This window comes from Hirundo rustica, chromosome 6, assembly GCF_015227805.2.
Source record: "Hirundo rustica isolate bHirRus1 chromosome 6, bHirRus1.pri.v3, whole genome shotgun sequence".
NCBI classification, from domain to species: Eukaryota; Metazoa; Chordata; class Aves; order Passeriformes; family Hirundinidae; genus Hirundo; species Hirundo rustica.
Genome location: NC_053455.1, coordinates 40365351 through 40393110, shown reverse-complemented (window position 1 = coordinate 40393110; position 27760 = coordinate 40365351). Strand labels below are relative to the sequence as shown.

The window sequence follows — 27760 nt, the reverse complement described above, 5'->3', positions numbered from 1 at the left end:
CTAATTTACATGGTTTACAGCTTTTGTAGAGCTCCATGCCACCAAAAATTGATTGCTTTCGGCATGTGATCCTCACCATCACCACGGCTCAAGTGCACCACAGATCTAAGGTCTTTGCATTTATTTAAAAGTGAAGGAACTGAAAAACACAAAACACTTTGCACAATAGTAAAGCTATGAATAAAACAGAGCTGTGAAGCTGCAAGTCAAAACCTCACATAATGCTGCCAATGCCTCTTCCTCTCAAAATTGGTGTGACGCATTATAAAGGAAAAATGACAGGTGAGTTTAAAACTTACTGAGTTTAAAACACCTTTGAAAATATTAGCTTCTTGCTTAGCTCCTTTTATGTCCTTTTAAACTTAAAAGTATTAAGTTTACACCGTTAATCAGAACTCCCATATTTATTTACAACAACTATCACTAATGCATAAATTTGCTGTCAAACCATGGTGAGTGTCAGCAACTATCAGCTTTAACAAGTGAGCTATTTTCTTTTATATGTAAGATGGCATTTTTGTGTCTGTGTGCCCAGATATATATAAGTTTCTACAGCAATTAAAGCAAGCTTGATTTTTTTTACCACAGAATACTCTATTTAACAAGCTAAACATTCTAAAAATAAGATTTTTAATTCATTTTCCATAAAAAGTCTGTAATTCTTAAAGCAATATTAATACTTTACAGTAACAAAAACTTAACAGCTAAATTTGCATATGTTCTCAAAGGTAATTCTAGTGAAATCCCATTCAAGTATTTCAGACTGATAATAAGTAACAAAATACAGGATTAGAAATCATCGTTTGAATCAATTTGGAAGTCAAGCACTTGTAGGAAAACCTAAAATTGTATTTTACTCTCACTGTTTCCTAAGCAAACCTACATAGTAATACTGCCATTTACTCCATAGAATAATTGTGTATAAACTTATTATTTGTGAGAAAAGCTGTATTTTCCTTTGTGGTGAACACATTATAATAAAGATGCCAGAGCCAGCAGCTCCTATGTTTAGTTGTTCTCCAGTAGCACCTCACAATTCCTTAACTTGCAAGTTAGGTTTTTCCACCTACTCTTTTATAACAGATATTATGTTCTTGTTCCTACTTTCAGTGTAGGCTTTTTCTAGCCCTTCAGCTTCCTTCATTTCTGAATAGCTCAGGCTAATTTTAGCAACAATAACAAGAAAAAATCAAGGATGCCCATTATTCCCAATACTGGAATTCAAAAGAGCTCTCCATGGTTCTGAGCCGCCTCCTGCGAGAGACACACACAGTCCACAAACTCATTTTTACTTAAGAGTCTGGCTAAGGCCCAAACATCGATAGTAGGCTTTTGGTTTATAAATCTTTGTATTCTTTTTAAAGCAAGCAACCCTGCTTTAGCAAATTGAGTCTCAGGACAGACTCTCCTAGTAATTTAAAGGAGAGTCTGGATGGCACTTTTAGAGTTCAGTTCCACGAGGAAGGGGGCATGAAGGATCTACATCTCTAGCCCCTAAGCTACTCACAAAATCAAAGAGTCACAATGATACAAGAAAATAAGTCTGCTAACCAACTTGAAAATTGCAAATGAAGACAAAAACAAACGGAATCAGAAGATTAGAGGGCAGGGGCTACCCCATCATGCTGCATTATACACATGACTATCTACGCTGAGGTAGGTAAGGGAGGAACTTAAGGGAAACACTGGGTTTAGAAGTTGGTTTTGCTAAAATCAAAAAACTAGACAGACAAGTAGACTCATACAATCATAAAAGTTTTCAGGTTGGAAAAGACCTCTAAGATCACGTAGTCCAGCCATAACCTAGCATTGCCAAGTCCACCACCAAACCATGTCCCAAAGTGCCACAGAAGTACACATAAGTACACCAAACAAGTATTTTAATACTTTGAACACTCACGGCTAACAAGTCAAGGGAGCCTCAGGAAGATTTTTGGAAAAGAAATGTTCCTAAAACAGGTATTATGTTCTGTTGGTTAATGATACCAACATCCTTCTTATGTGGAGACTAACAGGGATTCTAGAGGATAGAAGGCAGGTTATACAGTAAGGTATAAAATATCACCCATATAAGATAACAAGGTGTTTAATACTAGTGAATGCTCTGTGGTGAAATGACTGCTGAGTATAAAGGCAGAATTTTATAAGAAAACTAGATGGTCTTTTAGAAAACATTGGGAAGGAGCTGGTCACTTTAAGTCCACAATCACTTCCACTAACAACACCAGAAGCAGCAAAAAAAGAAGTCTTTGTAGAACAATTCAATCTGCTCTATAAAACATTAATGACCAAGGTTTTGCTCCCTATGACACACATAAACCAAACAGAGAGGTGGTGATGAAGCTCAATTGGAAGATACTAAATTGACAGCCTACAGAAGTTTTGGGAAGCCAATTCTTACATGTATAAAAGCTACATCAAATATTTTTAAAGCACAATGGAACTGAAAGACTTGACATAGATTCCATAAGTGCAAATGATGTTTGAGCTGATTATTACAGCACATTAAATACAGGACCACAGCAGGAAAGTTAACTGAAATAAATGCATTAGCAGCTAATAGAAGGAACTTAAACTGATGCCTACACTGGAATCTTTATTCACAAAGAAGATGACAGAAGAATTCTTGCAGCTAGGAAACTACAATACTCAGAGACAACAGGCACATCAATTAACACCAGATACTGGGAAATAAAGAACATTGTTTTTGTGAGGGATATCATGCCTCAGAAGGTGACTAAGTTTTGTAAACTAAATTAGCATGGAATTAGGGAGAGCTGGTTGATGTAGAATTTCTTTTTACTAGATTCAGAATTTCTTTCTACTAGATTATGAAATTCACTGTAATTAAAATGTTTGAGTTTAAAGAATTTGATATGTTAAAGCAGACTTAAATATTCTTTCTACAAAAATCCATCCATGGATACTATACTGCATCTGTCTTAGAACAACCCAAGTCCCAGAAGCTCAGAAGGTAAGCTAGAAGGGTCATGTCTGCTTGTTTCCTCTTCTACAGATAACTGCTACTGACATTTGGGTAGGACAGGGAGCCTTTTCAGACAAAAGCTCAGATCACATTAATTTTAAACGTGACTTTTTCTGCCTGGATCTTATGTAGGCATGGTCATTGCTGAAAATCTGTTCAGTTAGTGAAGGGAAAAAAGTGAAGAAAATTGCAACAAAATACAGTAAGCAAACAGTGCCATGGAACTCAGCCCATTCTGATACAGTTTTGATACTGTTCTTAAGAGTCTTCATGATACCTAATATAATAAACTTGAACTTCTGAAGCGTCCAAGTTAGGGAGAATATGTTTATTGACAGAATTACAAAAGCAATTATTTGGGAGCTGACTGAAATGACAAAGTGCATGTGTATGCATTTGGAAGTAGGTAGCAAGAGTTGAATTCTGCAGATACACAACAAACCCATACTGCTGGAGAATTTAGGGAAAACCTTTTCAAAACAAAGGCTTACCATGTCAATGTTAATACAGATTAAATATATAACAGAGAAAATAAATTTTAAGACCGCTTTCTCTCGCACTCTTCTTTTTATGAAAAGCAGCAGTAAACCATTGAAAGAAAGAAGTCACATGTGACCAGTCATGTGAAAACAGAGGAAGATGAGATAACAAAAGCATTTCTACAAAAGAAATGTTATGAAAGATGCTCGGATGGTAAACTAAAACATGAAACATAACTTTTACCCGTAGTTTATAAGACAAACAGTATTGGAGCTTAGAGGAAACAAAACTACTACATTTTGTCTGTAACTTTGTTCCAATCAGAGAGCTCTCCATCCCTCCCAACAAATTGATTTAAAAATCCCAATAATAAGTTTTGTAAATGCAGTAATTACTATGTTCTTCTACAAACTAGCAGAGCATTATTAGGACAAACACAGTTAAAGGCTCCAAAAAGCAGTCTATTAGGGAAACAAAGTCAAAGAAATTTTGTAATTGTATGTGGTTTTTATAGCCTAATGAAATCTGTGCATGTGAACACTGTGTTCATGTTTCAATTTCATCTGTACATGTATCACTTAAAACCCAGGCAGACTGCACTTTTCAGAACAGTGTAATAAATAAAATGCTCACACAGGGGCACGTGCTGCTGCCGGTATAATAAAGTCCTTCTGTATTCAAAGGACTTACTGTTCCTGCTCTGCACCCCTAATTTCAATCCTGATCCTGCAACCAGCATTCGCAGAAGCATCCATACACATCCAAATTGTCAGCTGTAATCAATACAGGAGAATTCTCAGAAACAAAACAGAACCCCATAGTACCTATGTGATCTCACACATTTTCATTTTCTAAAGACTGGTCAGAACTATTTCTAATCTTTTCAGAACGATATCCAATCATCAATTTGGAGGAAAACTATTCATTTTTCCTTTTTTTATTTACATGCATTTCTGTAACTGATGTCAAATAAATTAACTATTTACTAAGTACATTTTTGGAGGGGGAATGCCCACAAAACACCAACATTGCATTCTCAGCACAATAGTGCCTGACCCATTTTCTACCCGCATTGTACACAAGAAAACAATTAGACTGCCAAAACACCAAAACCCAGAGGCTTAATTTAAAATGTACAAAATCATAAAGCATTATGTTTCAAGTCACTAAGAGGGGGGGAAAGTACATTTAGACACTACTAAAACTTGTTTTCAAAATTCAGGGAACACTACATGTTTTAAATTCTAAAAATTCTTTGTGTTTGCTCTTCAGATATCCCAAAAGTATAGTATATGAAGAAACATGAACTGAAAATTGGACAAATAACACTGATAAAGTGGTAACTGATTTTCTCCCTGCATTCCATCCATCACTACACAATACTACCAACATAGCAAACACTGGAATTCTTTCTTCAGAAAAGATTCCTTATGCTCGCTTGAACTTTTCAGATATACCGGCCTTCCAGCAGCTTTTGCCTGCTGCATATACATATGTTTTCGTAGAGACTGAATTGTCAAACAGCCACCAAAATTCTGACTGCATTTTACAATCTGTAAACAACTGTAAATGTTAAATATGTAAAAATTCAACCTGTATTTTAGAGATTTAAAATTTGCCATACAACATCTATTTTACAATCTTCTTTTTCTCAACCTCTGTAACTTGCGAACATCGACTTATTTGCAAAGACATGAGAATCAAAATATCATTATAGTATCTCAGATGCAATTCTAATTGTCTCCTCTACTCACAGTTATTTCAAATTTGATATAAACGTAAATAATCTTGGACCACATACATTTGCTGTTTTCAGATTTTTCATAAAGGCACCAACTTGAAATGTAATACTAATACAAACACATAGGTGTCCGGCTTTTGAGATGCTGAGCAATAACAACATCACCTGAGACTGAAAATGTTATGATAACTGGTTCCTCAGGAAAACAGTTTTATGGTCTGCTCAGCCACCTTTTCAGGTGCTGATTAATTCCCCATAAATGACTTCAAGACTGTTAGTAGCTGCCATTACACTTATTTGGAGTAAAATCTTAGCCTTTATGAAGTTAAACAGCTTGTATGGTAGAAGGAACCTTCAGGTTGTATTTGTTTCAAAAGATGCGCAAAATTTTTGCAATAACATTTCTCCTTTTTAACTTCAGAACAAAAAGTGATAAATTCCTTCAATAACACCAAGGTTAAACAAGAATGTTGTGCTTTTTATTTTCACCTAGACCAGCTCTAATTCCTTCTGTCATTGCTATCTTGCCTCTCACTACCAAAGTGCTTGTTCAACACAAGTGAATAAGTCTTTTGCTATGGTCAGTATAATTCTTTAGCAGTTTAAAATATTTACAGGTATGGTGGCAAGATATTGTACTTCACAATATAGCCATCGTTTTTTCTGAAGCATAGTGGCGATGGACATCAGTTTCCTTATATCAGGAGGTTAAAATTGATGTCAGCTTTCTTAAATAAATTAAACAAACAAACAAACACTACCAGAATATGACAGCAAGATGAGTTTTGCTATCTACTTACTAAACACATTTCAAATCAATATTAAAGACAGCAATATTGAGAGAAAGACAGTCAAGAGTAATCAGACACTCATGATAAAATTAAGGTAATATCACAACATCCTACTACTGTACAATCCCAGGATGTGTTTATTAGCTAAATTAGCTAATTTTCAGAAACTTATTTTCAAATACCAGACATGTAGCAAAATATCTTTGTTTTCTTTTGAAAAGCAATGGAGTGATAGGCATATAATTTATGGTTGTAAACATTTATTTATTATTTCACAGAAATATATAACATTACAAAAAGGTTCCCTAATGACATATAAGAAGAACCACTACTTCCTACTTTTATACAACATCACTTATAAATAGTCAAAATATTTATTAATTGATTTCATAAGCCTTTCCTAGGAAAAACTCTCTATGCAACAATTGATAGAAGAGAAATTTCATACACTGTGTTCATCTCACTGTGATTTACACAGCTGGTTCCAGAGATAAATAAATAATTTAGATCCAAAGTTGAGGTTGGAGATCTTTATTCATTTCAGTCATACACAAGAAGTTATGCTTTTTAAAAACACGCACACAATGGAATATGTGTTCTAAATATACTAAAAGTGTCCCTTCTTTTTTACAGCCATGATGGTAGATGAAACTCTAAGACAGCATCAGCTGATCAAAAATTCAACACTGGTATTTAAAAAAAAAACCAAGAAAACATGACCCTGATTTGGTTTAAATGGATCCATTACTACACATACTGTACTGAGTAACACGTATCATATAGTCATATCTTCATGCACAGGTTCATTTTGTACCATTCAGAATTTTTTATTCATTACCTGACCACAGGAAGACCTCTTCCCAAATCTCAGTATGTACTCACTTCTAACTTTCTTCACTCCCTATCTATATTCGAGAAGCGCACACACACACAAAAAAAAAAACCAACCAAACAAACAAACAAAAAATTATGCCAAGATTATTTGGTCGCAAATATAATGCTAAAGTTTCCTATATAGGTTCTATCCAGAAAAGCCCAAGAGACTCTATTTTCCAGACAATTTATTCTTATGATAAAGTACACATGACCCAGCACAGGCCCTTGAGCAGGATAAGATGAAACCTTGCATTACACTGTTACCATTATGAAAATAACCATATATTCTGTTTTTTCTACTCCATTATGGGGCTACAAATTCACAAAAAAACTGTTTCTCTTTTCTCCCTGAAATTTCATTTTTATAAAAGCAACTGTTGAAAGCCTTGCCCAAAACAGGCAGTTTAATCATAGTTTATTTATCAGGTCACCTCGACATTGGCTCTTCTTCAACACACATACTTGAGCACTTATCAAATAACTCTTTTCATGGTTATGTTTAACAGGAGTTAAACTTAGAGATCTTTTACCGCAAAGACAACCTTTGGAATTCTTGTAAAATAAGGTTCTGTTAAACAGAACCTCTAGCACCACCTACTTTTCCTGGAATCAAGACCAATATAAGCAACAGCTACACAAGGAAGTCAGTTCTATATATAAAATTAATAGGATCTGATCCTAGCACAGAAATACAGTCAAGGTGAAGGTATAACCTATGAAAGAGTCACTTTTATGCGGAGCAGCGTGGGCCATCATTTTGCAGTCCTATTGAAAAAGGTTTTTCACATGCAACACAGACTTTTGGAACAGCTTGGCTACAGTTTGGGGTTTTTTACATTTTTTTTTTTCCTTTTTTGTTATTAGTTTGTTGGTTTGGGACACTTTAATGTTTTAAGTGTTGAGCTGACACTTCTTTCCTGCCTCATTCTCTCAGATTATCTCTGCCTGACCAAAAAAATTATAGACCAAACACAATGAATGTTAGGATACCAATAAAAAGGCATTAAACTGGATATAGCATTACACACCACCAAAACATTCTTAACGTACAGTTCTGAGCCTTCTAAAAACAAGGATCATTATTCTAAAATATTAGAGGAGACTTATCAACAAGAAAATGGGGGAATGGGTATCAATTTTTAACCAGTTCACCTAAATCATCTCAAAAATAATGTATTTGATATTTAAAAAAAAAAAAAAACACAATATTTTATTAATTATCTGGTTGTTAGCTTGCTATGAAATAATTTTTCTTCCCTGTTTGCTTAGGAAAAATGCATTTTTATGTTTCATTCCTTTATCTTGTCTAATTAAATGACAGCTGGAGAAAGATAAAAACATGCCCACATGGCAAAAATACCTAGAACCCTCTCCAAAATTTGACTGCATGAACAGAAGAACAGAGGAAAAAAAAAGGTAAAATTCTTCTTGCTTTGAAGAACACTGAACACTCTGAGAAACAGAATTGAGAATTTTAGCAGCTGAAGAAAGATAATCAATTCATAAACACAACAATCATACTAGATGAAAGAAACACTTGATTACCCATCATAACAGGCCAGGAATTAGACCAAAAAAAGTTACATCCTGAAGCAGAGTACCAGAATAAATTACATTTTAGAAAAAGTACTCTAGATGTGAACAAAACTCAAAAAAACATTTCATACTATGACTGATAATAAGGGCATAGATAATTAAAAAAAAAAAAAAAATCTTTTCTGTGCGCATATGGATATATAACATTCTCCTAACATCTCTAAAGAAATGGCATAGATTAAAATACTGTTGAAATACAAGACAGCAACAGAAGCAATTGGCCATGACTTAGTGAACAACTACATGGAAAGAGCACATACATGCACAGGAGTACTGAATTTCATCAAAGTTCTGTTTATTTTCTCTATCAAGCTATCAATCAATTTTTCTGATGCTTCTTTACAGAAGAGATTTGAGTCTCACTGCACAGAGATCTGAAGAAAACCCACAGATTTTTAGGAAATCACACAAAATCTATTTACTATATTTGGCATGCACTAGGAAAAGATCCCATTCCCTCTGCCATCAACTCCCTCTCTAGATGATATTTTGATGTTTACAACAGTTACAGTTACTAAATTATGAAAAAGTTGATGCAAAGGAATAAATGAAAAGCAGGTGATAAGCAATCCTTTGACAGAAGACAAATAGAAAAACCCTCAAGTTCTGCCAAATTCAAGGGATTGCAGAGCTCAAGATTGAAAGGTCATTGCTCCAAAAAGGCATGTGGAAGAAAAAAAAGCAGAACAAGAGGTGGAAAGCTTTTGTTATCAAGACACTCTCTGAAGCCTTTAGAATGCCTGAACTGCATTCCACTAATTTTCTGAACAGAGCTCAAGTTTTCCTTTCCCTTGACCTTGCTTCAAGCTATGCTCTCTTCTCCTGTGAGACATCAAAACTTTAGCCCACTCTAATATATGTTGCCGTAAAATTCTCCCAAACTCAGAGATTATTTTTCACTGGTGTCACATCCTAATAACACTCTCTGGTGTAGGATACTGCTATAGGACTAAAGATCCAAAACTAAATATAAGCTGCTAGCTGAAAAATCTAGGAATTGGTGGAACACTTCTGATTTAGTGACTTTTGACTTCAAGTGCATGCTTTAGAACGGTACTAGTTTTCAGAAATATACAATTTCAAATAAACTACGGCACTGCTATAGAATGAATGTTCAATTTTCAGTTTTTGCAAAATAACTTCCAAAAATACCTGCATTAATTTTTCCCATCCAATGGAGCTTACTAAATCAGATTCATCATACATATCATTTTACATCGGAACACATTTTAAGAAATACATATTAGTTAACAGCAACAACTATTAATTGAAAAACAGAGATATCAGCTATATGTAAATTAGTTTTCTGGAATATCTGGAACACTAAGATAGAATGTTACAAAATAGTAAGAAAACATGTAGATCAGCAAACTGAACACAACTAGGCGAATTGTTTGAATGGAACTACTGGAACAAAATTAGTGCAAGCATTTTTAATGTGAATGTTCGTTTAAAAGAGAAATAGTTTAGTAAGAGAAAAATACAAAGATCATAAAACATTTTTAGCAAAATAACCTAAGAACTTATTCTAATAGTATTGCTACACTAGAAGTTTTATTTCATTTCTTCTTTATTCCAGAAAGCATTAATTGTCATACCGCTGCTAAGAGTGGCCCATCACAGCACACATATACTTGTTTTTGTCAATATTCTGGCCCCTGTTCCCAAGATCTTGTAACCACAGAAAGGTGCACAATACAGCTGACATTCCAGAGCCTTCTTTATCACTGACTATGATTAATGAACTGTTTTACAATGCTCTGTGGGACGCTAATCACAGCATTCAGGAAATTATGAGGACTCGAGAGTCCACTTCCCACAACTTCATTAGTGGCTTTTTAGTGCACCCTTTATAAAATACATGTGGCTCATCACACCGGTTTTCATTCAGCCACTCTCCAGAAGATACATGAATTCTTCTCAGAGGAGTTATGAACACGTAACAATAGCATACGTATTTTTTCCATATTTGTTTGACTTCAGCAACTACCAAAACACACTGAAATGAAGACAAGATAATCAAGAAGAAAGGATGCATGACACAGATGGTGTACAAAAGCCATCAACTGCTGCATGCATTCACTGACCACCTGCACAGTGCTGAGTGGTGCTTTTGGGTCAGTGAGAAAAGCACCGAGATGTAAGTTCATTCCCTCTTACAGTTCCAGGACAGTCAGCAATCTCCTTGCACCCTTCAGACTATGCTCCCGCCAAACACAACTGCACCTAACTCTGATGACACAAAGTCCTTGGACAACGGTGCAAAATGGAAAGATTGCTGTCCAGAGGCTTGCAATTCCAGACAACTATCTGCTTGAAGGGAAATATAAAGTAAATAGCTATTCTCATACATTTAGAGACACTAAAAACATGACCCTTGCCCAGTGCTGCAACTGTAACATGCAGGAAAAAGCACATTTCAAGACAAAGGAATTGCTACACTGTGATGAATCAAGAGAAGAGAGACAGACAGTAGTTCTGCCTTTCTAAGCCAATCCGAAGCACAGAGGGGAAAAGAATACTTTTCCATGGTTAAAAAAAAAAAAAAAAAAAAAAAAAAGAATACCACGAATATTAATATGGTTGGGAAGGACTGTGCAAAAAGCAAGCATGCTTATAAAAATAGAACTTTGTGAAAACATTAGCATATTTCCTGGAACAGAACATATTCAGTGGCAGAATTGCAAAGCCAACATTCATTCAGAAGGATTCTACCATTAACTTGACAGGTGCTCGAGCAAAAAAAAAAAAAAAAAAAAAAAAATCTATTTTTTTTAATAGGAAAAAACTGTACACGATCTAGAGAGGCAAAAGGAATAATACAGCTAATGCATAAGAAGATGCATCATGATGCCTGAAAATGCATTTGGCTGGCAGAAAAAGAGCTGGTAATGCCTTGAGACAAGGATGGATTTCACAGATTTATATTCCTGTTACTGTGACACATTGTCTTTTACATAGTATTTGTGAAAAATGTCACCAATAACATGCTGCCTTGGGTAAGGGTGTGGGAAATGGATGGAAACTTTAAGAATTCTCTACAAATCCATTTCCCACAGAAGGGTATATTAATACCCTGCCCCCTCGAGGGGAATATGGACTGGGATTTGCACTGGGAATTGGACTGGGATTCCTCCACAGTCGTTTGTAGTATCTTTGTTTCCTGAGCCACAACGTGAGGCCTCAGCTCTCTCTGCAAAGCCAATGGCAATCCTTGCTTTCTTTGCACCTAATGTGTATATTCTGCTACACTGTCTTGTTGCACTCTAATACATCATGACTATCATCTTTGCTTTGTGATCCAATGACCACACACTTTCTCCCATTTCTTGCATCAGCACCACACATACTGTCCAAGAAAGGCACACTTTACTAAAACCATCCACGTGATTCAAACATTAAAAGAAAGAAAGAGAGAGAACAAATGATTCCCAGGTAAATTGCTCTAGAACTTGTCACCAAACGTCTGTTTTCAGTTCTCACCAAGGCCTTTTCATATAGGATTAAAGTTCAAATCCTCAGAACATCTCAAGTAACACTTCAACGTAACAGGCTTTTAAATCTCTAAAATGAGATACACTTTCCCAGAACCTGCATTTTTACAGCTCTCTTCTAAACCTCTTAAGACTATTTCTGACTCATCTTAGGAACCCTAAACTAGCCCTTATACACTCATCACAGCCCATTAATATTGTACACAGCAGTTAATATCCCTGCCCCTACAATCCTTCTACTGGTTGTGTTATTCAAAACCATCGTCTCTAGTCCATAAGTGCAATCTACAATATTGGTCTCTAGACCTGGGATCACACATTTGGCTCTATCCAAATATCTTCCAGTTCAACTTGCCGAGCAATTTAATAGTCAGTGATCTCTTTCTATCAAATTTAGACATTTATTAGGAGCAATGCATTCTTCCCGAGAGCTAAAGCCAATGACCAAGAACCTCCTGCCATGTAGCAATGAGGGAACGTTCCTTAAGAGTTTGAAAGTTCCCTCCTTGCTGACAAGTTTTTGGATTCATTAACCAATTTTAATACAGTTAACATAAGTTATGACAAATATGCTTAGGCAAAATCAATCTAATTAAAAGACAGTATCATTAGGATCAGTTTCAAGTGAATCACCCTATAATTAACCTCTGTCTTGATTAGGTTTTTTTCCACATACTGGCAAGCATCTAATTTTTCTCATTCCCCTTAAGACTTGGCGTATTTCAACATTTGTTTAAGAACAAAAGAAGTAACAAAAAAAACCCACCAAGACTGAAGTACCAAAACAATTAAATTAAGTCTCCTATGCTAACAGGATCTGCCAATTTCAGAAGGGTTTATTAACCACTATTTAACAAAGTCCAAATACTAAAGAAGTACTGAATTATCGGTGTAGTATAATTATATCATTAAAAATGAGCAAAGCCAAAACAACTGCAGAAAATTTCTATACTGTAGCATTCGCCTTGACATTTATGCACATCTTGTCCTCCCCATGACAACTACAATTTCTTTCACTCAGCAGCAAAATGTGTGCAAGACTATCTCCTCCTCTACCATTTCATCTAAAAATGGTAACATTAAATAAAAATTTGTAACTCACAGATATATATATATATATCACACCTACACTATCTCTGTATTTCATACTAAAAAAATGGATTTTAAAAAACTTGTGATGTACATCCTCACCTATTTAACTGAAAGAACTTTGAAGCAGGAAACTTCTTGCCTGGCTATTTCCTCTGATCTTGTCCCCTTAAACAATTTGTCAACACAAAAGTTTAGTTTCGTGTAATAGACAGATCTTTGACATTTTTAAAGGTACAGACTACCGGTGGTATTTGAAATTCAGCTTTGCAGCTATTATAAAAATAATACCAATTTAGAGACAAATAATATCCACCAGGTTATCATGTCTAGTTGTTTTTTCAAATTTTCAGTTGATGTTTTAGATTTGGACTATTTAAGTTTAAACTTAGATGCATTCAAGATGAAACATTATTTGGTGGATTGGAAGAAGTATTCAAGCTAAAAAAAAATTGAAATAAAAACCACTGCAATACACTGAAAGAGATCTTACGCTTCCTCTCAGCCCCTCTTGCAAAAAGCTGCTCTCCCTATGCTTCATTCACAAAAGAGATAGACAATTAAGGGGGGGGGGGGAAATTTTGCTCCTTAATCAGCCTCTTATTATTTCAACCTCTCCTCACAGGTCTTGGATCAAGCGTTATATTTTCAATACTGTTTTCTTCAGGATTCTCCAATTCAGCAAGGAAATTTTGATTTCTGCGTGCATTTAAGTGCATGGTTCCAAATTGGACAGAATGACCTAGCTGACTCTATTTCTACCCTAGGTTGTGCAGACAGATTTACATCACTTTTATAGTGTTGAACGACAACACTTTTACTCACTCATCCTGGTGTGATGTTGCATTCTCAGAGTCAGCTCTTAACCCTCAATCTCTTTTTCAGAACTCTCAGCCATTCCTTATCCTGGACTGACTTGCCTGTTTTCTTTTTCTTTAATTTAAAAGCAGTATTTTAAGTTTGCCCTTAATGGCTTGAATCCCATTTTTCCCTACTCCTTCTAATTTCCTGCTTCATGTTAAATTCTCTTCCAATTTTTCAACCTCTCTGCAGTGTCTCAGCCTGGTATCATTTTTCACTGCAGAAAAAGTGTGTGTCAATGGCTCCATTAGCATCCTCTTTTCTTGAAAAGAAAAACATAAAAGACTGTTGTTTGCGCTGCTGCATCAGAAGTGACTTATCTAGAACACACTTTTAAGAAAGAGTATATTTCAGAGAGACAAGAGGAGCAGCAAGCAATAAAAATGCCTACCAGGATAGAAGAGCACACTGAAGCCAATGTTAGAACAAGAAACAGACTCTACTGATCCTCAGGCAAGAAGGAAAGTAGCAAGTAAGATCATAGATACTCCAGAACCACAGAGGGATAGTCCTGGTAAAATGGCAGGGTTAAATCAGCAACTTATCTTCCTGAAAAGGTATTTTCCATCAGGAATCATACACTGATCTATTTAGATATGTAGAAACAGAGAAATCTACCCAAGATTTTAGGTGCCCTTACAATAAATAAAACTCAAGATATACAAGCCTTTTCCAGAGATTAGTTTATCTTGAAAAGCCTACTGCAGATTAATCTAGCTTACAGAATATCCAAGAGAGGATAAGAAAGTGTTTTAGAATGCAATAAAAAGATGTTGATTTGATCTTTATTTCTCAACAAACTACAGAACAGCAGTTCATAGATGGAATGGATTAGACTAAGTGTGAAACATGATTTGGGAAAAAAAAGAAAAGGCTATCATGGAAACATTTTTTTATATCTGAAAATAATCAGGAAAAGAATAATAAACAAGTATATGGATGATAATACATTTTTCCCAAGCCAAACTGTGATAGCAGAAAATAATTCCAAATGCAGCTTGTTACAAAATCTGACCAGAAGCAGGAATTCAGCACAATTTATGGATTACATAATCAAGTAATACGGGAAAGATATCACCTTCACTCCAGTGCTCAGTTACTTATCTCAACCCGCCAGCACTACCCAGATCTTACCTAGACACCTAGCCCAAACCAGCTTTCCTCCACAGCTCATCCTCCCTCAGTAGTTGAGCAATGCAGACACCAAACCAGTGGCTTAACTATAGCTCCAGGCACTGTAGTTTATAGACCTGCACAAATCCTTTTAATTACCCTCCCACACAAACTAAACAGGAAAGCAAGATGAGATTCCATGCAGTTCTCAACCACTGTGCCTCTTTCTTGCTAAAGGAAGGAACACATCTCTGCTAAAGACAGTCAAACCATCACAACAGCTTCCGGACAAATCAAGTTAAGTGTGAACACGGAACAACGGGAAGTACAAAAGTAGTTACACATGCATGTACGCCTGCAAGCAGGCTCTCACAAAGAAAACAAACTTTAATTTACAAAACTTCAAATCAAGATACAAAGCGTTGTATTACATAACATCGTGTACAAGGGACCAGCCAATTCTGACTACAAGGGATGTTTTGAGAAGTCATGAAAGTCCTTCTACCTTTTATTTTCAGAGCCTGGAGCACACAAACACTGGGCTGGAGAGTTGGAGGGTGGGGTGGGGTGAAAGACTGTTACAGATTTTCCTGATTCACTGTTTCTACTTCACACCAATAAGCCATTCTGACTAACTGCAATGGCTGGGAGGGATATGGCAAGATTAGCCACTTCGAGTCTGAAGCCCCCACAGAAGCCTGTGCCTCTCCAAAGTCAAATCATGTATTCCCAACCTAACAACTTCAACAGAGTGTTACCACAAACTGCTGGGTTCAGGAAATGGAAACAAGTCCTCTTATCAACAGAAGCAGTCACAACAGCTAACCCAGTTTCAAGATACCTACATAGACACTGGACACCTGGAGAGCTATTGCCACATTCTTTGTTCTGGCCTGGCCAGAAGGTCCCTAAAACATTATTTGAAATCCCACTTTTTTTTTCCTTTTTTTTAATAAACCATTCATTAAACTCTTACAGTACCACAGTACTTCTAGAATTATAAGTGCACAAAATAAATTAAAATAATTTAGAGCACTTTAGATGTTGCCAGCTTGAGAACCACTAGTGAAGTTGGGTGAACTGTAAAAGCACCAAATCTGCAACAAATTTGCATGAACTCTTAGTCTAATTTGTTCAAATGTGGAAGTTTAAGAAACTTTCACAACTTTCTTATCATAGCTAAGAATACTGATCACAACAGTCTTTCCTACAGTTGCATAAAAAAAAAGTCATAATTTGCTTGATTTCCAAGTTCACACACAGATTAATATTTCAGTGAAGTTCACTTCATTCTTTAAACATTCTTCTCAAAATGAAGAGAGGTACGTTTCAGCTAATTTTTATTTAAACAAAAAAATGTGTCCTCAAACATGACTGTGACAGTACTTGCCATCAAAACCATAAGAAACCTTCAAAACCATAAGAAACTGAAGCATTAACTAGCACTGGATCTGGGATATCCCAGAGCACACAATACTTTCCATCCACAAAAGCTTAGTTGCTTGTAACTCTTGAAAAACTTCATGGAGTAGGGCCTGTGCCCAGCCTCTGCCAAAGTACAGCTTATGCCTGAGAAACACATGTAATATCTCCAATACAGACAGAAAAGGCACAGAAATACTGCCAAAGAAATTTTGTAGATAACACAGAGGGTACATAATGAACCTAGCAAAGAATTTCTCTTTTTAGAGATGAGAGGCAAAGAGGAGAAGGGAGAGAAATAGGCATAAGGAGAAATTAAAGGTAAAAGAGGTATCTGATTGACCCATTTTGTCAGTGATCAGTGAAAAGTGAAGGACCTGACCTGTCTTTTGCAGTTTCCTTTTCTCAGCTGACAAAGACTTATCAACAGGAGAGCAGTTTCCGGTTATGAAGGCAACATCACAAAGAATGACAAGCACTTACTTACAAGCAATAATTATTGTTCAAATTAATACTTTTGGGGATTCTTCTTCCTCACTTTCATTTTGAAGCACAGGCAATTCTCTGAAAGTAGAAGAGCAAAAGATCATTAGTTTTTATCACAGAATCATTTAGGTTAGAAAAGATCTTCAAGATCATCAAGTCCAGCCATAAACCTGTAACTGCCAAGTCCACCACTAAACCATGCCCTTAAGAGCCACACCTACACATCTTTTAAATTTATCCAGGGATGGACGCTCAACAACTTTGCTGGCCAGCCTGTTAGAGTGCCTGACAACTCTTTCAGTGAAGAAAAAATTATTTTAAACAAAATCTTACTTTGGGGTTATCAAGACATGGAGTTAGTAGATAATTTCCTAACAGTTGTCTCACTAATTCAGAATGGCAGCACACTACCAAACTAAATGTTGATTCCTGGCCATTTAACAGAAAAGCAATCAAAAGCTGCACTATCAGACTCTGCAACAGCAATAAATTGGTTGTTGAAAAAGCTTATTTGTGAACCTGACTTCAAGGAAAAGAATGAAAGCAAGAAAAAAATAATAAACAGGAAACCAATTAAAGCAACAATAGTTCCAGGAACGGGAACAAAGGAAAAAAAAAAATATAAATGTTTTAGATAACTGACTGTTACTGCAATGAGAATTCTGACAAATTAGCCTTATTTTTGAATGAAAATTAGGTGATTTTCTATTTCAAAGAGAAGCTTCAGCATCTGTATTGTTAAATGAACAAGATGAACTGGCAACACCAAAGCTCTCAAAGCAGCAACAGTGATAAAAAACAATTCTGAATTCAGTTGTTTTCCTATTTATGTAATAAATTATTTAAAGTAATCGGCACCTACAAAGTCAGAGCCCATGAACTTCCAAAAATGTAAAGCCTCAGGGAAACAGGGAGATAGCCTATTTTCACTTCTATTTGAGATTGATAGTTCAGGTATACTTTGGCTAAGGCACTCAATGAAAAGGTTATAGCTTTTGCTGTGATAAAGTATGTCAGAAATTCAAACAAAAAATACAACCCAGTTACTCCATGTATAAAAAGTAAAATCAGAAAAAATAACTCATTCTTTTATTGTAGCTCTCATCAAATCAGCTACACTGCCTGATTCACAAAAATGGAGAGGTGAAACTTTCAGCTGAAGGTGACTCAAGAAGCCAAGCATAACAAAATTTGGAGTCCACATGCTCCAAGAGGTAGCCCTACAGGGAACACATTAGAGCATGGTCTAGAATGATGCTTACTCGTACTTTTGTATGAAGCATTATGATGTATTTTCTTACAAGTTCGTATTTCCAACCTTATTAACAAGTAGAAGGTAGTACATTAGGAGAGACATACGTACGGAAAAATAGATTTAGACAGACTGGCTCATGGTAAACATGAAGCGGAAACACTTACATTTCATATACCAAAAAGAACTAATACTAAATTTACAAGTTGATTTATTTCTAAGCAATAGAATTGCAAGCAGCACCCAAAGGTCTTCCAGTCCTACCAGGCTGGGCAACTCACCAGTAAAAGAGGACAGAAATAAAGCTCTTTGGGTTTTTTCTCACAGTTCCATAAAAAGAATAGATAGTCACTTCACATAAATTATGATTATCTTAAAGCTGTCAGACTACTCTGAAGCATTCAAAACTAACAAAAATTTACAATTTAGCCTAGTATTGCTAATAAAACTTTGAGATTTGAATTCTATTCATAACGTAAAAACTGAAAGTATTTTTAAAAAAATCTTTGCATTAGTGTTTCAACCACTTCAAGAGTATTTACAAACATCACTAATTAGACAGTGGCTCCTTCCAGATAAATTTGCCCTCTTACACAGATCTCTTTGGAAATAAAAGTCACAAAGCGATCTTATGGATAGGAAATTTTAGTTATACACCCAGTTCTGACTTTGAATTGTTGGATGTACTCAGACTAGTCATCACCTTTTTCTTATTTTTTTTTTTCTTAATTAATCTATTTATAAAATAAATACATATCCTTATAAAGGATTCAGTAACATCTGCAGTGTTCAATCCAGTCTCCTGCATTACAACCAAAACTGAGTCCAAAACATTTCATCAAAACTTTTCATATACTTCATATACTTCAAGTTGCATTTTAAAAAGACACAAAATCTGAAAGCACAAGAGCAAAGTAATAGAGTTCAAGGATGCCACGCTTTAGTGACTGCAGCTTCAGAAGTGTTAGATGAAAATACCTGCATCACCTTAGGAATACAGAGGGTTGTAGCAAGGAGGAGGGAAAAAAGGAAACACTTCTCCCATCCCTTCTCCATTTAACTGGGGCAAACTGATTTAATTCTGAACACAGACACTAGACCCAGGAGTACTTTCCCAATACCACAGGATGGATCAGACCCATCACTCAAATTCCTTTAGAAAATGGCAAATTGTCTCCGCTTCAGAAGAAGATAAACTATGCACTAAAAAGAGAAAATAAGAATATTCCTTTTGGATATATTGGTACAGGATACCAGAGGTAGCTCTGAGGAACAGCATTGGTAAAACTGAAAACTTTATGACAAATAACAATCAAATATTTCCTTATCTGCTCTACCCTCTTTCTCAGAGATTTCTGTTACTCTAGTACCAATAAATCTCAAATGTTCATTTTTAATTTCTGAGTCCAGGATCAACCTTATCATCTTACAAGGTACTCTTACATAAATATATAAAAGATCATCTTGAACCACTGAGTTTTTTTCTTCCCATTACTGAGACTAAACCTCATCCTCTGATTTTTCAAACAAGATTTTTTTAAAATTTATGCCTCATATATATTTATTTTCAGATGTTTCTCCCCCATATATCCTGACACCCAATAGAGATTATTTTTATTTCTTCCCAGGTCTCACTTGCCAAATGTTTTCTTTCTCCTTTAAGAAGGCAAGTTCAGCTTATTCACATTAACAGTTCTTTCTTATCCAAATGACTTGCTCTTCTCTGAGTGTGGCTGCGATCAGAGCTAATGCCAATCTAAATGTAAATCCACAAATGCTTTATTGGCTGGTCCTAACAATCTGTTTTTAAAAGCTAGAAACCAGCTAGTGTGGTTTAGAATCATGTTACTCTCACCAAGCCACATTATCTGAGAAGGAAAGAGATCAGGAGCGGAATGATACCACAGCAGTCTGCCTCTGGTCACCAGTCTGGTCCTATCACGAGTTCTCATCAGTGCTTAAATACCTGAATTTGCAATCCCTTTTTTTTTTTTTTTTAATTTATTAAACATTTTCTATTATTCCAAACACATAAATCTGCTCCTAAGCATGATAATCCTACCTTCTCTAGCAACAAACAATTTCTGAAGCACACAGACCAGCTATTTAGTAAAGTCACCCACATATTCCACTGCTGGCTCTACAGTTCCGAGTTTCAAGAGGAGTGACTGAACCTATGTTAGGGAGAACACTGCATGAAAATAATCCATTTTAAACAACTTAAACACTTAAACGCAACAAAACCACTACAAACAAATAAAATCAGAAAATTGGTAAAGAAAAAGAAATGGAATATTATTCCTTCTCTAAGCCCAAGTGAGGCCAGAACATGATTTTTCCAGTTTTAAGAGATAATGTATGTTTCTAACAGAGAAGTAGGTACATAACTGAAAAACTGAATTTCATTTCTCCTATACCCATCAATCCATCCGTCTGGTAGCACTGTTAATTGCTGGTACTAAGCAAATTTCCCGAAACAAATATGGAAAGAAAAACATCCCACAGAGACAGAAGGAAAGCTAATCTTTTTAATGTATATATTAAGAAAATCATATAGGGCTTTCTATATACATTATATAATGGTTTGGGGGTTGGTTTTGTTGCATTTTTTTCTTCAGATTCCTTACTGCTAAGAGCTAAAAAAGCTGGCATATGCAAGGTATGAAGTCAAATCATCAAACTTCTACTGCACAGGGAAGCAGCTCCCAGGAATCATCTGTTTTGCAGAGAAGTGCACAGGATTCTTTCTGCAGTTCAACTTGGTATAGGAGGTTCCCCTTCAAACAAGCTTTGATCACCACTGGTTTGAGAAGGACATACAAGCTGGTCAATGAAATTCCACTTTCGATCCAGCCATATCTGGGAGCATTATTCCTCAATATTCATCAAAGTAAGCATAAAAAACAAAGATCTCCCCACACTTGTTTTTCTTTGTTACAGTACTTTGCCACTTTGACCTTGTTCTAAGAGTACACCATTTTTAACACCACAAACAATAACTAGGAACAACATTTAATGTCATTCAGTGCTTATCCTTTACAGAAGAAAATATCAAATAGTTGCTTTAAGGTACAAAGTCCATGATTTCGAAATTTTCACACATAATGGCTCCTCAAGGCACAAACTCAGAACACTCTACAAACTGACGCAGTATGCAGAACAGTGCACAATCTGTTGACTTCTTTCACAGACATATTAAAGGGCCAAATGAAGAACTAAGTCATTAAAAAAAAAATCCCAAATATAAACACATTTTTATCCTTTCCACTTGCCAGGAGGTAGGTTACTCAGAAGGTAATAAGCCTATGTAAAACTGCACAGTTCTCAAGTTCTTTCCTGCTCCTCTCCTTCAAGACACACTGGCCCAACCACTTGACCGATTTCTCCCTTTTATTTACATGGCCCTAGCTGATGCATCCCATTATTCTTGGAAGACACATCACTGTTGTTCAGTGTCTGCAGTCCCACATTTTTTACTTTACAAAGTTTCGTGTATGCTACAGTGACACTGCTAATACATTACGCTATTGCATGTGTAGTGCAAATTTGGGGAAAATTTGGAAAAACACTCCAAGCACTGGACCTCTTTTAGCTCTCTCAAATCCAGGAAAACATATGCTTCTTTTCCCCAGAGTTCCACTTTTTCTCAGCCATGTGAAGTGCCATCTGTGCTTCCCAGCCTGGCAGGCTAAAACTCTGCTGTCATTCAAATCACCAGTGAGCAAATTAAAGGCAAAGACTGTCCTCTTTAATAAAATAACAAGACTTACAAATGGCAACCTAGATCACAGCTCCAAAGGAATGAGTGGCAAGTGTGGGTAGCTAAAGGGTCACAGGGAGGAGAAGGTGGCAAACAGTAGAATGTCTCCAGAGCTTCCTTGTAAACTTCTGCTTCTTGGCAAACACAAGAACTATGTGAAAAAAAACAAGGGTAGATGGAAATCTCGGAAAGTAAACAAAAATATAACTCAACTGACACAACACATTTCGTGAGATACTCCATCCTGTTAGAAGGCATACTTGGCTCAGGGAGGACAGATATATGGGGTGGGGCAGGAAATCTTATCTTGAAAACCTTAAGATTAGTATATCTGTTCTGAAATAGAACTAGAAACTAGAATTAGAATAGTATATCTGTTCTGAAATACAGAATGTGACTGAAGCAAAACACTCCACATAATGTTAGACTGGAGAAGTTACAGTGAGCGGAAAAATATAGACCTCCTATAAGTTACCAAAAAATTGAAGTGGATGAGGGAGTTGGATGGACTGTTGAGATTGTTTTATTGTTGTTTCTTGGTGGGTTTTTTTGGTTGTTGGGTATGGTTTAGGTTTTTTTCTAGAGAGCTAGCAGAATCATCCAAAGCATAAGATTTAATATTAATGATTCACAGAGCAGACCTTTTAGGAAGCAGATCACAGATAAACTGAGTTAACCTCTAGTTGATAACTGGCTTAACTATTGCCTTTACAATACAATGCCATACAAAGTTAGTCTTAAAGGTTACATCAATATATTAATGACTAAAACTTTCCCAGACACTGAAATGCAAAGCATCATGTCAGAATAAGTCCTGAAATACTTCTGATAAAGGCCAACTGCACTCTCCCAACCTCTGGGAACAATCTGAGGGTTATCACATGGCTGGGAAAACTTCCAGCAGTCCTGCGCACACAGCTACCTGTTTTAAGGCTGAAAGATTAACAGAAAGGACAAATCTCAATCTGTGCCAGCTGTCCTCTGTAACAGACAATGGTCCACTTTACCAGTGATGATGCAGTCAAAAGGGATTTGAAATCAAACCAGCTTAAGGAAACTAAAATTAAGTGCAGATAAAGTCTGGGAAAGTACATTTAAAAAGCAGAGGAAGCAGTCAGTATCTTCATAAATTCAACCAAAAGAATGAGAAATTTTAAAGGAAAGAAAATCCTAAGAAAGAACACTCTCTGTAGACACAGGCTAATGAATGAAAAGACTGGGAAAAAAGCTGTCAGAAAAACCCAATTAAGAATGTTGTTAAGTGAGAATACAGTCAACATATAGAAGAAATAAAAATCTACAAGCTGAAATGCTAGCAAAACCCGTTCATTTAAAATCAGGTCAAGAAACAAAATTTAAAAACATCAAACCTGGGTTTGAATTTGAGGGAGGAATTTGATAATGCAGTACAGGCTCATGTTTATTTGTTACTAGTTGCAGTAATTAGTTCAAAAGAGAAGGTTCATCCTACCAAAAGACAATGTTTGACAGTCACAAGAAAAAAAAAAAAAAAAATCAGCAAGATTTATTCTTCTTCATAGAAGAAGAAAGCCAGCACTATATATGTCACTGAAAAACAACTGTGATGTCGAAAACACAACACAAAGGAACATGGCTGAAAGCCAATTAAAAAAAAGGCTCATTTGTTTCTAGGCCATATTTATATTAAAAATACTATTAATTTTTCAGGATCATTTAAAATTGTGGAATTTAATTCACACTACCAAAGTTCTGACATAAAGTAGGTAATGTTTTTTGAAAATTAAAAATATACACCTTACTACCCACTGCAAATACCAGCTACGCCTACAAATACCATTACTCAAGTCTTTTACAGTCAGAGAAAATTTATACTGAAAGAGATGTGAATACACAAGAGAAATACCAACACCAATTATTAAAAGCCCTCTATGTATGAATTGAAATAATATAGTAAATGAAAGGAAAGAAATCACGTTTTCTATTGTGCCTTAGATGCCTCACCCTTTTCCCTCTTCATTTTTTTCTACCTTGTGAAAAAAATAAGCTCTTCAAAGCCACCCACAGTGAGCACACAGCTTGATTTTGCTCTGGAAATTATACTAGGAATTCATACATAATTTCATCTTTCCTTTAAAGCTTTTCAAACAAGAACCAAATAAAAATCATAGCACTTTATTCCAAAGTCTATCATCGATCAGCTTGAGTGACTCTGCTTTTATTAACTGACTGGTCAAGTAGCAGTGCATTAACAAGATTGTGGTCAACCCCACGGCTGTGACTCAGACCCGTACCAGCAGCTGTGCAGATTTCAAAGATAGTATCAATTCTGTACTGCTGCCACTGCTCCTCCGTGGGAAGGCTAAGAACAGATGCAAGCAGCATTCAGCAACCAGGAAGCTGAGAAAAAAAAAAGAACACACAACACTGCTTCCCTTGAGAGAGCAGCGAAGCTTCATGTTTATCAGACGTGGTAAATGTTCATGTTTATCCGACAGGTTAATCAAAGGTAGATCTTCAAACAAAGTCAAGAATACTATCAAAGGTAAGAGCCTGGTAATTAAGATCAAAGAAGTGGTCAGGGATTTTCAACAACAAAATCTGAAAGATCTTCCTGCAATGTCTGTCAGGTGCCTGAAAATGAAGGAAGCTGAAAAATCTGTATAAAATATAATTTCATCAGTATAAATATTATGCAGAAAACTCATGCAATTTATATCATTCAGTGCAACAGAACATGATTTTGAATATATTTCTTGATACTACACACCAAGTTTTATAGAACTTAAATGTTAGGGAAAAAAACACGTACTAATACTAGAGCACATTTCATTTCAGAGATTTCAGGTCTTTTAAGTTGCTGGCATTTGAAAAAATTTTGACATCTTTTCCTTGAGCAGGCTTCACCAGAAACAGACTAAAAGAGCACGATATTAAGAGTACTCCTTCAAATGTAGACTGCAATGTTCCTCCTGAAGTGGTTGTTATTTTCCTATCTCCCACTTTTACTATCCATTAGCCAAGCTTGTATAACTTTCCTACACCTCCCATGCTTAATTTATGAAGAAAATGTTTTGCAAATTACACATACACCCTTCCTACTCAGGGATAAAAAGCTAAAAAGTTACATGTTGATTTTTAGTCAAGTTAAATTTCATCTTTTTTTTTCTTTCAGTTTATGATGTATGAAGGAGAGCAGACAGACACTGCAATGAATTTACTATGAGCTAAAGGCTCCACAAAAAAGTGCTTCATTCATACCCAAAGCAAGTATACATTGGTAGTAAGTCAGGTTTCCCTACACTGTCCAATGAAAGTGGTATGAGCCACCATATGTGACCAGTATAATCTGGTATTATTATATAGTTTTGTATAAACACCTGTCTATAAGCATATAATATGGATATGTCTAATATATACTATACATATAACCCAGTTTTCAAACAGCAAAGAATTTTATGAATTGTTTAATAAATTCTGTTTTCCTTTTAAACAGCTGCTTCAACCACAGATCACCCTTTCCCATCAGTCAAGAGATGCTGACAGACACCAAGCAAAAAAAACAAGGCAGTACTCAAACATCAAGAGACACAGAAACATGAAAACAGGATTTCTGCAAAATCCTGATCCCAGCAACAAGACAGTAGGAAAAGAAAAGGTAGTATATGGATGAATTCTGGGAAACATGAAAGAAAAGACATTGAGACAATGCTAAAAAAAAGGCATATGTAATCTTAAGCCTGATATACAAGCAAGCTTTCACTGTGCACTTAGTTTTACAGAGATACAGTTTGACATGAGTCAAACTGTCCATAATTGAACTCATCAGAGAGCCTACTGGATAAAGGAGGAAAAACTTGTCACTACACTTCATACATTTCCATCAGGAAATGGAAAGTCTAAAGCTGAAAAAGTGCAAGATAAAAGACAGATGAGAGACAAAAATGTTTTGTTGAAGCTCAAAATGCACCCTCAAGAACTAATGAGTCTACCTTCCAAACATCTTTTCTCTACACACTATCGTCACCAATTACACATACATAATTAGTACAATTAAGGGGAGACAGACACCTGTAATAGTACAAGTGTCATTAGAAATCAGTTCAAATGACAATGTTCCATTTTGGTTTACCATTGTTTACTCTTAAATAATGTCACACTGGGGCTTTTTATGCTAGCACATACTAACTGCACACCTGGGACTATCCACCTTCAAAATAACAGTAAGTCTTCACACAGCATATCCAAACACAGCTGAAGAATTCTCAGATGGGAATCCACAGTTCACAGCATTTTTCAATCTACAATCACATTTGACCTAACATAAGAATAAAAAAAAAAAGCCATAATCTAAGGGCCCTGAGCTCTAGATACAATCCAACACTAGGTGATGACATCTAATAAACCCCATATTAATAAAATATTATCAAGCAACAGCCAAGAAAAGAACTGTCCAAAGGAGCATTCCAAATGCTTCCATTTCACAGTACTAATGATTTCAAAAAGAACAGTTAAAACCTTGACCTTTTTTCCTAAGATATGCTTAAACCAGATAAATAATCAATTTCATTGCGGTTGCTTCCGCCAGGGATGGTAAGAAGTTAAATACTACACAACTGTAGAAGACTTCAAGAGAAAAGCCACTTTTTTTTTTTTTTTTTTTTAGGTTTTTTTAGGTTATCAATCCAAAGATTCCCTATTTGCTTATGACTTCAAGGAGCTCTTGCAAAACAGAATGGCAGAGAGAATATTAAGTACACAAGCAGTTCTTTATTGTCCTAGAAGTCAAGTCACAATAAACCCCTTAGGAAACAAAAAACTGGCTAAATATGTTTGGCTTGCAGTTGCCAGTGAGTTTTACCCACTATTTACAAATGTCTCGGCAGGAAACAACTTCCAGGAATATCCAGGTTGCACCTTTGCTGTCTAACACAGTATGACCATATTGTAGCATTTCACATCAGTGTCACGAAGAAACGTATTTAAATGAAAATTTAAGGACTGTGAAAAAGTGTTTCTGTATTTATATTAGCTATAGAAACATGAAGAAAGTCAAAAGACATGACTCAGCATGAAAGCTGTTCAGAATCTGCATGCACCTTCAAGATAGCACCCTGAAATAAACAAGATACAATTCTGCTTACTATTTTTCCCACTTGTTTTCAAATATAACCATGTAATTGATACCCTGGTTAACATTTCTGATGGGACACTAAACCATTACCTCCATTTACTAGCTCAGATTTTTCAAAGCATTAAAAATTAGTCTTGTAAATCTATAAAATCAAAAGGCCAAGATTAATCACTTCATCTTCTACACAATCTATAGCAAAACACCTCTCCTTTGAGGAAAGACTGACAGAATTGGGTTTGTTCAGCCTGCAAGAGAGAAGGCTTCAGGATAACCTAATTGCTGCCTTCCAGTACCTGAAGGGACCCTGCAAGAAAGACAGAAGAGGGACTTTTGACAAGAGCATGTAGTGGCAGGGCAACAGGCGATGGCTTCAAACTAAGAATAGATCTAGATCAGACAATAGGAAGAAATTGTTCCCTGTGAGGGTGGTGAGGCACTGAAACAGGCTGCCTGGAGAAGTTGTGGATGCCTCATCCCTCAAAGCGTTCAAGGCCAGGCAGGGGCTCTGAGAAACCTGGTCTAGTGAAAGGTGTCCCCGCCCACGGTAAGTGGATTGGAACTGAACGATCTTTAAGGTCTCTTGCTACACAACCCATTCTATGACTCCATGACATTCAGGTTATCATACCAATGCCTTAAACAGAATGGCATGACTCGAAAATACCTGAAAATCTGTACTATACTGTACCACAGACATTTT

At 35.9% G+C, this 27760-nt stretch overlaps 1 protein-coding gene across 5 annotated transcripts in view; it reads right to left on the bottom strand.

Annotated features, from left to right (window-relative positions):
• FUT8 (fucosyltransferase 8) overlaps positions 1-27760 on the bottom strand; it is a 97906-nt gene that overhangs the window by 58749 nt on the left and 11397 nt on the right. For 4 of the 5 annotated variants that reach the window (XM_040067934.2, XM_040067930.2, XM_058421113.1 and 1 more), the window contains exon 2: positions 16937-17013. The gene's annotated coding sequence lies outside the window, so the exon portion shown is untranslated. Of the gene's footprint in view, positions 1-16932; positions 17014-27760 lie in introns of those variants that run through there. The other variant, XM_040067932.2, reaches the window with a different exon arrangement.